The 9,519-nt window shown below is 46.6% G+C and overlaps 1 protein-coding gene across 1 annotated transcript in view; it reads left to right on the top strand.

Annotated features, from left to right (window-relative positions):
* Window positions 1-1,116: 1,116 nt before the first annotated feature.
* The window catches only part of LRRC8A (leucine rich repeat containing 8 VRAC subunit A), a 65,156-nt gene continuing 56,753 nt past the window's right edge, over window positions 1,117-9,519 (top strand). Inside the window, exon 1 of the mRNA XM_089669115.1 lies at window positions 1,117-1,258. The gene's annotated coding sequence lies outside the window, so the exon portion shown is untranslated. The remainder of the gene's footprint in view (window positions 1,259-9,519) is intronic.

Here is a 9,519-nt window from a genome sequence, read left to right as displayed (position 1 = left end):
GACCAGGAAGTGAGGGGAAATCTGCTCAATAGGGTCATAGTCACACTGCAATGACATCTCATTAAAGCCTGATGGAATGGTGTCACTGTCCCAGAACAGGGTAAGTGCCCAGATCAGAGGTCATTCCTCAGGTCAGAGGTCATTCCTCAGGTCAGGGGTTATTCCTCAGGTCAGGGGTTATTCCTCAGGTCAGAGATCGTTTTTCAGGTAAGAGGTCGTTCCTCAGGTCAGGGGTTGTTCCTCAAGTCAGGGGTCGTTCCTCAAGTAAGGGGTCATTCCTCAAGTCAGAGGTTGTTCCTCAGGTCAGGGTTCATTCCTCAGGTCAGGGGTTAATCCTCAGTTCAGAGGTAATTCCTCAGGTCAGAGGTCATTCCTCAGGTCAGAGGTCATTCCTCAAGTCAGGGTAATTTCTCAGGTCAGAGGTCATTCCTCAAGTCAGGGGTTGTTCCTCAGGTCAGAGGTCGTTTAAGTCAGGGGTCATTTCTCAGGTCAGAGGTTGTTCCTCAAGTCAGGGGTAATTTTTCAGGTCAGAGGTCATTCCTCAGGTCAGGGGTCATTCCTCAGGACAGAGGTCATTCCTCAAGTCAGGGGTCGTTCCTCAGGTTAGGGGTCAATCCTCAAGTCAGAGGTTATTCCTCAGGTCAGAGGTCATTCCTCAGGTCAGAGGTCATTCCTCAGGTCAGGGGTCGTTCCTCAGGTCAGAGGTCATTCCTCAAGTCAGGGGTTGTTTCTCAGGCCAGAGGTCGTTCCTCAGGTCAGGGGCCGTTCCTCAAGTCAGGGGTTGTTCCTCAGGTCAGAGGTCGTTCCTCAGGTCAGGGGCCGTTCCTCAAGTCAGGGGTTGTTTCTCAGGTCAGAGGTCATTCAAGTCAGTGGTAATTTCTCAGGTCAGAGGTCATTCCTCAGGTCAGAGGTCAATACTCAAGTCAGGGGTTATTCCTCAGATCAGAGGATATGTAACAATAAAGTTGTCCCCCAATGGAGATAATTGATTCTCTGATACTCTGACTTTTATCCTGTATACAGAAGTGTTCTCCGCCAATTTACCAGGAACAAAGATGGCGGCTGCCGCGTCCTGCCTCTCCTTCTCCTCCACTCCCCCTCTCTGTTCTGTCCCAGGAACACGCGATCCGCCCTCGGCCGCCGGATACCGGCTTCTAGAGCCAGCCCCCGGGACACCGAGCTGATCCCGGAGAAACGTCACTTCCGGAAAAGGAATGAGGAGACCTGCAGCCGTGGACAGAGCAGAGGAGGCGGCGAGGTGAGGCATGGCTGTCCCCCCAACTAACCCACAGTAAGGGGGAGGAGAGGGGGCACATAATAGGATACTAGACGGGAGAGGGGGAACAGGACAGAGTACTGGAGCAGAGGAAGGGAGACACAGGATACTAGGGAAGAAAGAGGGGGTGTTACTGGAGAGGGGGGGGACACTAGAGGAGGCTGACAGGACACGGGGGGCATGATACAGGACACTAGACGGGGGTGATGAACACAGGAGGGGGGGGGGACACTAGAGGAGGCTGACTGGACACAGGAGGGGGGGCGTGTAATACAGGACACTAGAGCAGGGTGATGGAACACGGGAGGGGGGGGGGACACTGGGGGGTGTAATACAGGACACTAGAGCAGGGTGATGGAACACTGGAGGGGGGATGACACTAAAGGAGGGTGATGGAACACTGGAGGGGGAGGGGGCACTAGAGCAGGGTGATGGAACACTGGAGGGGGGGGGGGCACTAGAGCAGGGTGATGGAACACTGGAGGGGGGGGGGCACTAGAGCAGGGTGATGGAACACTGGAGGGGGGGGGGGGCACTAGAGCAGGGTGATGGAACACTGGAGGGGGGGGCACTAGAGCAGGGTGATGGAACATTGGAGGGGTGGGGGGGCACTAGAACAGAGTGATGGAACATTGGGGGGGGGGGGGAGATACTAGAGCAGGGTGATGGAACACTGGAGGGGAGGGTCACTAGTGGAGGATGAATGGACACGAGGAGGGTAATACAGGACACAAGAGGAGTGTGGCTGGACACTGAAGGGGGGCTGGGGTAATGCAGAGCACTACAGGGGGATGAATGGACACTGGGGGGGGGAATAATACAGGACACTAGAGGAGGGTGACTGGACACGGGGGGGGGGGGGGGGTAATATAATACTGGACACTGGGGGGTAATACAAGACACTAGAGGAGGGTGACTGGACACTGGGAGTCGGGGTAATATAATACTGGACAGGGGGGGGGGGGTTAATACAAGACACTAGAGGAGGGTGACTGGACACTGGGAGGGGGGGGGTAATATAATACTGGACACTGGGGGGATAATACAAGACACTAGAGGAGGGTGACTGGACACGGGGAGGGGGTAATATAATACTGGACACTGGGGGGGGGGGTAATACAAGACACTAGAGGAGGGTGACTGGACACTGGGAGGGGGGTAATATAATACAGGACACTAGAGGAGGGTGACTGGACGCTTGGGGGGGGGGGGGGGTAATACAAGACACTAGAGGAGGGTGACTGGACGCTTGGGGGGGGGGGGGGGGGTAATACAAGACTCAAGAGGAGAGGACTGGACACTGGGTGGGTGGACACAACAATAGAGGGGGTGATAGGAGGGGAGGGGGGGTCCAGGACCCTAGAAGAGGGTGATAGGACACTGGAGGATGAGAGGGGATGACAGGACACTAGCAGGGACAGTGGAATACAGCACTGGAGGGGGGGGGGGGGGTACTGCAGTGAGGACATGAGGGGCAGTATGGGGCTGAAGTGGGGATGGAAATGTAAGGATGGTGTGCGGTGGTCTGGACACTGGAGAGGGCAATACTGAAGAGACAGGATTGGAGGGGAGGAGAGCAACTGCAGGGGGGGGGGGTGAGTTGGGGAGGTGTATTTGATGGGGAAGATGTGATGTGGAGGGGGACAGTCCATGTACATTGGAGTGTGTGGAGGGGGTTGGTGTAGGGGAGCATTAGAGGACAGACCGGATGTTATGTACATAGCAGCCACTCAGCTCAGATGACTTCTAATGGATGGAGGGATAGAAGACTCTCCTAGAGCTTCCCCTGGGGAATAGACAATAATATGGTTGCTTCATTAACCACTTCAATACCGGGCACTTTTACCCCCCTCCTGCCCAGGCCAATTTTCAGGTTTCAGCGCTCTCACACTTTGAATGACAATTGCGCGGTCATACAACATTGTACCCAAAATAAAATTTTATCATTTTGTTCATACAACTAGAGCTTTCTTTTGGTGGTATTTAATCACCACTGGGGTTTTTATTTTTTGCTAAATTAACAAAAAAGACTGGACATTTTGAAAAAAAAAACATGTTTTTCTTTGTTTCTGTTATTAAGTTTGCAAATAAATAATTGTTCATAAATTCTTCATAAATTTAGGCCAAGATGTATTCTGCTACATGTCTTTGGTGAAAATAACAGTAAATCAGTATTTATTATTTAGCCTGTAGGAAAGTTATAGAGTTCACAAACTATGGGATATATCTGAAAATTGATCTCTTTTGTTAAGATTTCTTTTCATGTTGCACTATGACCAAAGTAGTATAATGTTACCATAGTAACATTGTACTACTTTGGGGAAGTGATCAGTATTTTATTTATTTACATTTTTTTTTTTTTTACACAATTTGTTTGCTTATAGCAAAGAATTTATTTGCTGTAAGCAAGCATTTAACAGAATGTAATTGATTCATTCAGCTTTTTTTTTTGTTGTGATTAGCTGTGATTGGCCATGGCTAATCACATGACACAAATGGGCTGTGATTGGCCCAGCTTGTGCATGTGATCACTGTGACCATTCACAGCTAGACACAGTTGTATACAATGGATGGCATGAAAGGAAGCCATCCATTGTATACAACTGTCATGTGACCTGCTGTGATTGGTCACAGTAGGTTACATGGTACTGACAACAGGGCCGGTACACAGATCTGTCATCGGCCATGTCTGAGGTACACGGCCGGTGACAGATCTCGCTGCAGCGCGGCCCTACGGGCACACGCAAACCTCCATCTGTGAAGGACATCATATGACATCCTCCTGGAGGGATGAAGTATTCGCCTGGCCGTCATTTCCCCATAGTCCGGGCGGCAAGTGGTTAAACCAACATTCCTGGGGGTCACAGCTTTTCTTTCTCAAGACAGAAAACACGTCATAAAATAAATACCCTCTAATAGAACCCCTCCCCCCCTTAACTCCAGATCCCTTCCCCTACTGTACTGTGTTTCCCTAGCTCATGGGTGTGTGGGACCCCTAATGTTATGAAGTGGGCTTTTATAGATCACCATACTTTGTGATAATCCTGTGAGTGCATACTATCTTTGAGATATATATACATACATACACTATATTGCCAAAAGTATTGGGATGCCTGCCTTTACACACACATGAACTTTAATGGTGTCCCAGTCTTAGTCCATAGGGTTCAATATTGAGCTGGCCCACCCTTTGCAGCTATAACATTTAATTTATTTATTTCAGGTACTTAAATAGCGCCATCAATTTACGCAACGCTTTACATATATATTGTACATTCACATCAGTCCCTCAAGGGGTGTACAATCTAAAGTCCCTAACTTACAGTCATATACTAGGGCCAATTTAGACAGGATCCAATTAACCTACCAGCATATCTTTGGAGTGTGGGAAGAAACCGGAGGAAACCCACTCAGGCACAGGGAGAACATGTAAACTCCAGGCAGGTGGTGCTGTGGTTGGGACTTGAACCAAGGACCCTAGTACTGCCAGGCGGAAGTGCTAACCATTTAGCCACTGTGCTGCCCCATAACAGCTTCAACTCTTCTGGGAAGGCTGTCCACAAGGTTTAGGGGTGTGTCTGGGAATGTTTGACCATTCTTCTAGAGGTCAGGCACTGATGTTGGATGAAAAGGTCTGGCTTGCAGTCTCCACTCTAATTCATCCCAAAGGTGTTCTATTGGGTTGAGGTCAGGACTCTGTGGGACAGTCAAGTTCCTCCACCCCAAACTTGCTCATCCATGTTTTTATAGACCTTGCTTTGTGCACTGGTGTGCAGCCATGTTGGAACAGGAAGGGGGTCATCCCCAATCTCTTCCCACAAAGTTGGGAGAAGGAAATTGTCCAAAATGTCTTGGTATGCTGACGCCATAAAAGTTCCCTTCACTGGAACTAAGGGGCCAAGCCCAACCCCTGAGAAACAACCCCACACCATAACCCCCCCTCCACCAAACTTTACACTTGGCACAATGCAGTCAGGAAAGTACCGTTCTTTAGGCAATCGCCAAACCCAGACACATCCATCGGATTTCCAGACAGAGAAGCGTGATTGGTCACTCCAGAGAACTTTTCTCCATTGCTCTAGAGTCCAGTGGCGGTGTGCTTTACATCACTGCATCCGACGCTTTGCATTGTACTTGGTGATGTAAGGCTTGGATGCAGCTGCTCAGCCATGGAAACCCATTCCATGAAGCTCTCTATGCACTGCTGTGCTAATCTAAAGGCCACACCAAGTTTGGAGGTCTTTAGCTATTGACTCTACAGACAGTTGGCGACTTCTGCGCATTGTACTCTTCAGCATGCGCTGACCCCGCTCTCTCATTTTATGTGGCCTACCACTTCATGGCTGAGTTGCTGCTGTTCCCAGTTGCTTCCACTTTGTTATAGTATCACTAACAGTTGAGCGTGGAATATTTAGTAGGAAGGAAATGTCACGGATGGACTTATTGCACAGGCGGCAACCTATCACGGGACCACGCTTGGAGTCACTGAGCTCCTGAGAGCGACCCATTCTTTCACAAATGTTTGTAGAAGCAGTCTGCATGCCTACGTGCTTGATTTTATACCCCTGTGGCTATGGAGGTGATTGGAACACCTGAATCCAATGATTTGAGGGAGGTGCCCCAATACTTTTGGCAATATAGTGTATATATTAGGGATGCACTGATATATTGGCTGCTAAAAATAGGGTTATCACCAATTTGCTGACAGAAAAAAAAGGTGCCGATAATGGCATGCTGTGCCTCATAGACTTCAATGCACAATCCTCCCCAAGTCCCCAACTTGCAAAAATGCCCAACCCCCCAGTGACTTCAATGCAAGAATGCCCAACCCCCCCAAGACTTCACTGCAATACCGCCAGCCACATTAAATGTAAAAAATTATGTATGTATTTATTTAACAACATTTTTAAACTGTGCGTTTCGGTTTTCAGGTAGCTGCATCCTGAATTTCGGGGTTCGGCTCCGGAATTTTCATTTGAATGCACCACTAATATAAATATATTTAATGATTTACACTGTATATTAGCAAATTAAGCAATTTACTAAATTGGGTAGTGTGTTATATGAGCATGGACTAAATAATCCCTAATAAGCCCTAGTAGTAAGAACAATCAACATGGTGTATGCAGAGCATCAGCCTGGGGTATATATATTCTAGCCCAGTGTTTAATGCACAGTACAGGGTGCAGGGGTCTGTAGTATGTAACAAACAGAACAGCGTGAAGTTCAGCATCTGTCATATGTAAAGCACATCAAGCCACGCAAAGTACATTGGTCCACAATATGTAGCACACAGCCTAGTATGGGGTGGAATGAAGTATGTAACATACAGCACAGTGTAAGCTTATGTTGAACCAGAGTATATAGTTTAGTGTACAGAATGTTGGTGTATGTATTGTATAACACAATGAATAGAGTGGGGCAGTCTGGAGTATGCAGAGTATGTAAAGTACAGCACAGTGTACAAAGTACAGTGCTATGGAATATGTAATGTACAGCACAGCATTTGAGTTTTTAATGTGCATAACATGGGCAGTGTGACGTTGCTGACTGGCCATCAAATGTTACAATGTTGTAATTTTAGGAATTAACCAGAAACATAGCACACCTAGCATTTGGGCTAGTATCCCTACAGCAAAGGAAAATCCATCATTCTTCTATGTTTATAGCAATCGGCTTGCCTTTCCTGTTTGTGACCACTGTTTGACTTTAAAGGGGCTAGTTCGCCTTTACCAAAAAACTGGATATACAGATAAGGGGGATCCTGTAGATAAACACAAACTGTAATTTTGAACAAAGTTGAACATTGCCCTTCCTATAGGTGGAGGCAATTTACTTACCTCATGAAGCCTGACTTTAAATTTGTGGGACGTTGCTAAGCAAAGCTTAGTATTACTGCTCACCTCTATCATAGGAGAAAGCTCTTTCTCTTTCAAAAAGTGTGAATTCAGCCTCTGTATTTTTTCTTTTGTGTTGTGAAAAGCTGGTTTATAGAGTTCAGTAGCTCATGCTGAAATTTGCACAAACAACTGAATGTGTCAGAGCCATGACTATTACTGGCTACCTTTAGCCAAGCTTTTAATCAATGTGAGTCTGAAGACAGGCAGCATTGCTGTTCTCTACCTTTAGATAACCCATAGTGCTCCAAAAATCCTTTTTTGTTATATGTTACATATTTATTTGTAAGAGAGTTTGAATATATATTGTAAAAAATAAAGTTGAACTTGCTGATTCGGTATAATGATGGCTAGGCAACTAACATTTTAAAAGTAGACAAACAGCATCTGCTCTTCATCCTGGCTTAGCTATTACTTTGCTTTGCCAAACTCTGACTGATTTGGTCAAAATCTATTAGACGGGATCTTGTCACTACTGTGGTTGATCCCTTTGTCATAGAAGGCTTGAAGCAAATGGTTGTAACTTTAAAGTATAACTAAAGGCAAAACTATTTTTTTTTCAGTTTTGGACAAAGCAGAGATGAGTTAGAACACCTGTTAGGATTTATTGCTACCTCTGCCCTTACTGGGGAGATCCACCCTCTCTATTTATCCTGTTTACCGTTATCTTCAAAATTGAATAGAAAAGAAAATCCCAAATTTTGGAATTTCCCCGGAACAGTAATAGTGGGGAAATCTGCCAATGGGGACTTCAGTTCTTTTTGGTGGGGGGGGTTGGGGGAGCGATAGAGGCCGTTAGGGGGAAATGGATTCCCTAATTTGCAGGGATTTCCTCTCACTCTCTGTTTTGGCTATGAGACAACCCTCTCTTAATCTATCCAAAATGGAAAATAAAAGGTTTTGTCTGTAGTTCTACTTTAAGCTACCGTTTCAATGGGCCGCTGGAGGTTTCCTATCTTATCTCCTGCATAGGTCTTCTGCCTGTACACACGCAGAAGACACTTTGGTTAAACTGCTGGACTGTGGATCTTGCAACTAAGAAGCTCCTCTCGCACATGGCTTTCGTGGGATAATGTCTCTACTCTATATACTCTGTTAGCCAAAGAGGCCTTTAGGCACAGTTTGTGAAGGCTCATCCCTAACTGGAGGATAAAAAAGGTCTGTTTCACTACACCACCCTCGGAACTTCCTGGTCCAGCTCTCCCAAACTTGACTCCTAGTCCATCCTCAAGGTCTGCGGCCCAAATTCCACCAAATCCTTAGGCAAGCTTTACAGGCAGATGTCTTTTAGCTTTTGTTAACACTTGGACAGGTTGCATCTCAGATGCTAGGGTGCAAATGGTGGTTTACAATCTAGAGTTTTGATCAATTTCCTGCCCCTCCGCTTGGTTTCTCACCTCCAACTTGCACAGGTTAGTAGTTCTCCATGTAGCCCTCTCATGGCTTATGGATCGAGGTGTCGTTGGACCAATTCCTGTAGCAGAACAGTTTCAGGGGTTTCATTTCAATCTGATCACAATTCCAAAACTCAAAGTGGGCATCTGCTTCATCTTGTATCGCAATGCAATGAATTTCTTTGAGTCCGTTCACATGCTATTCCACACCAGGTCGGTCAATGCCTATCCTCACCAGGGAGACTTGCTGGCTTCTGTGCATCTTAAAGATGTGTACCTGCCTGTCCCTATTTTTCGAATGCGCTGGCATTTTTTTCCGCTTTACTGTGGGTCCTCAGTCTTTTGTCTGCATTTCAAGTGTTCATGAATATACTATCCCCAAGTACTAGCCCTGCCACACTCTTGTGGCAGATCAGATGGTTTCCTGTTGAGGGAACAGCCAGTGCAGGTTCTGTTGGACAATGTAGCCTTGAATAACCAGGCATTACAATTAAGATGGATCCTGAGCCTTCAGAAATTGGTGCTGGAACAGACTCATCATTTGTAGGGCACCGATTTTACATAGAAACAGGGTGGTGTTGAGGCCTAGGGATTCCTTTATACCCAAGGTAGTCTGTTTTTCACCTCAATCAGAACTCTGGCCTTCTTTGTAGCTTCAGTTTACCCCAAGGAAAATTTAATCCAGTGTCTTGATGTGATTTGGGCTGTAAGATCTCTCATCTGCTGCTTCTTTCAGGAAGACTGATTCCCTTTTTTTTTTTTTTAATTCTGGACGGCCCCTGTAAAGGTTCACCAGTTTCTTGTTGCACCATATCACATTCCCTCCCCCTCCACCCCCCAGCTATGTAATTTGGAATACTTTACCATACATACAGCTGTCATCACAACGTCTAATGGTCTTTCCTCTTCTTCATCAGGGATGGGAGTTCTTTATGTTGCACAGAGCAGTGCT

This window comes from Staurois parvus, unplaced genomic scaffold (genome assembly GCF_062004578.1).
Source record: "Staurois parvus isolate SC_StPar_1 unplaced genomic scaffold, SC_StPar_1.0 ptg000068l, whole genome shotgun sequence".
Classification (NCBI taxonomy): domain Eukaryota; kingdom Metazoa; phylum Chordata; class Amphibia; order Anura; family Ranidae; genus Staurois; species Staurois parvus.
The sequence above is the reverse complement of the archived record's forward strand: the minus strand, read 5'-3'. Positions and strand labels throughout refer to the sequence as shown.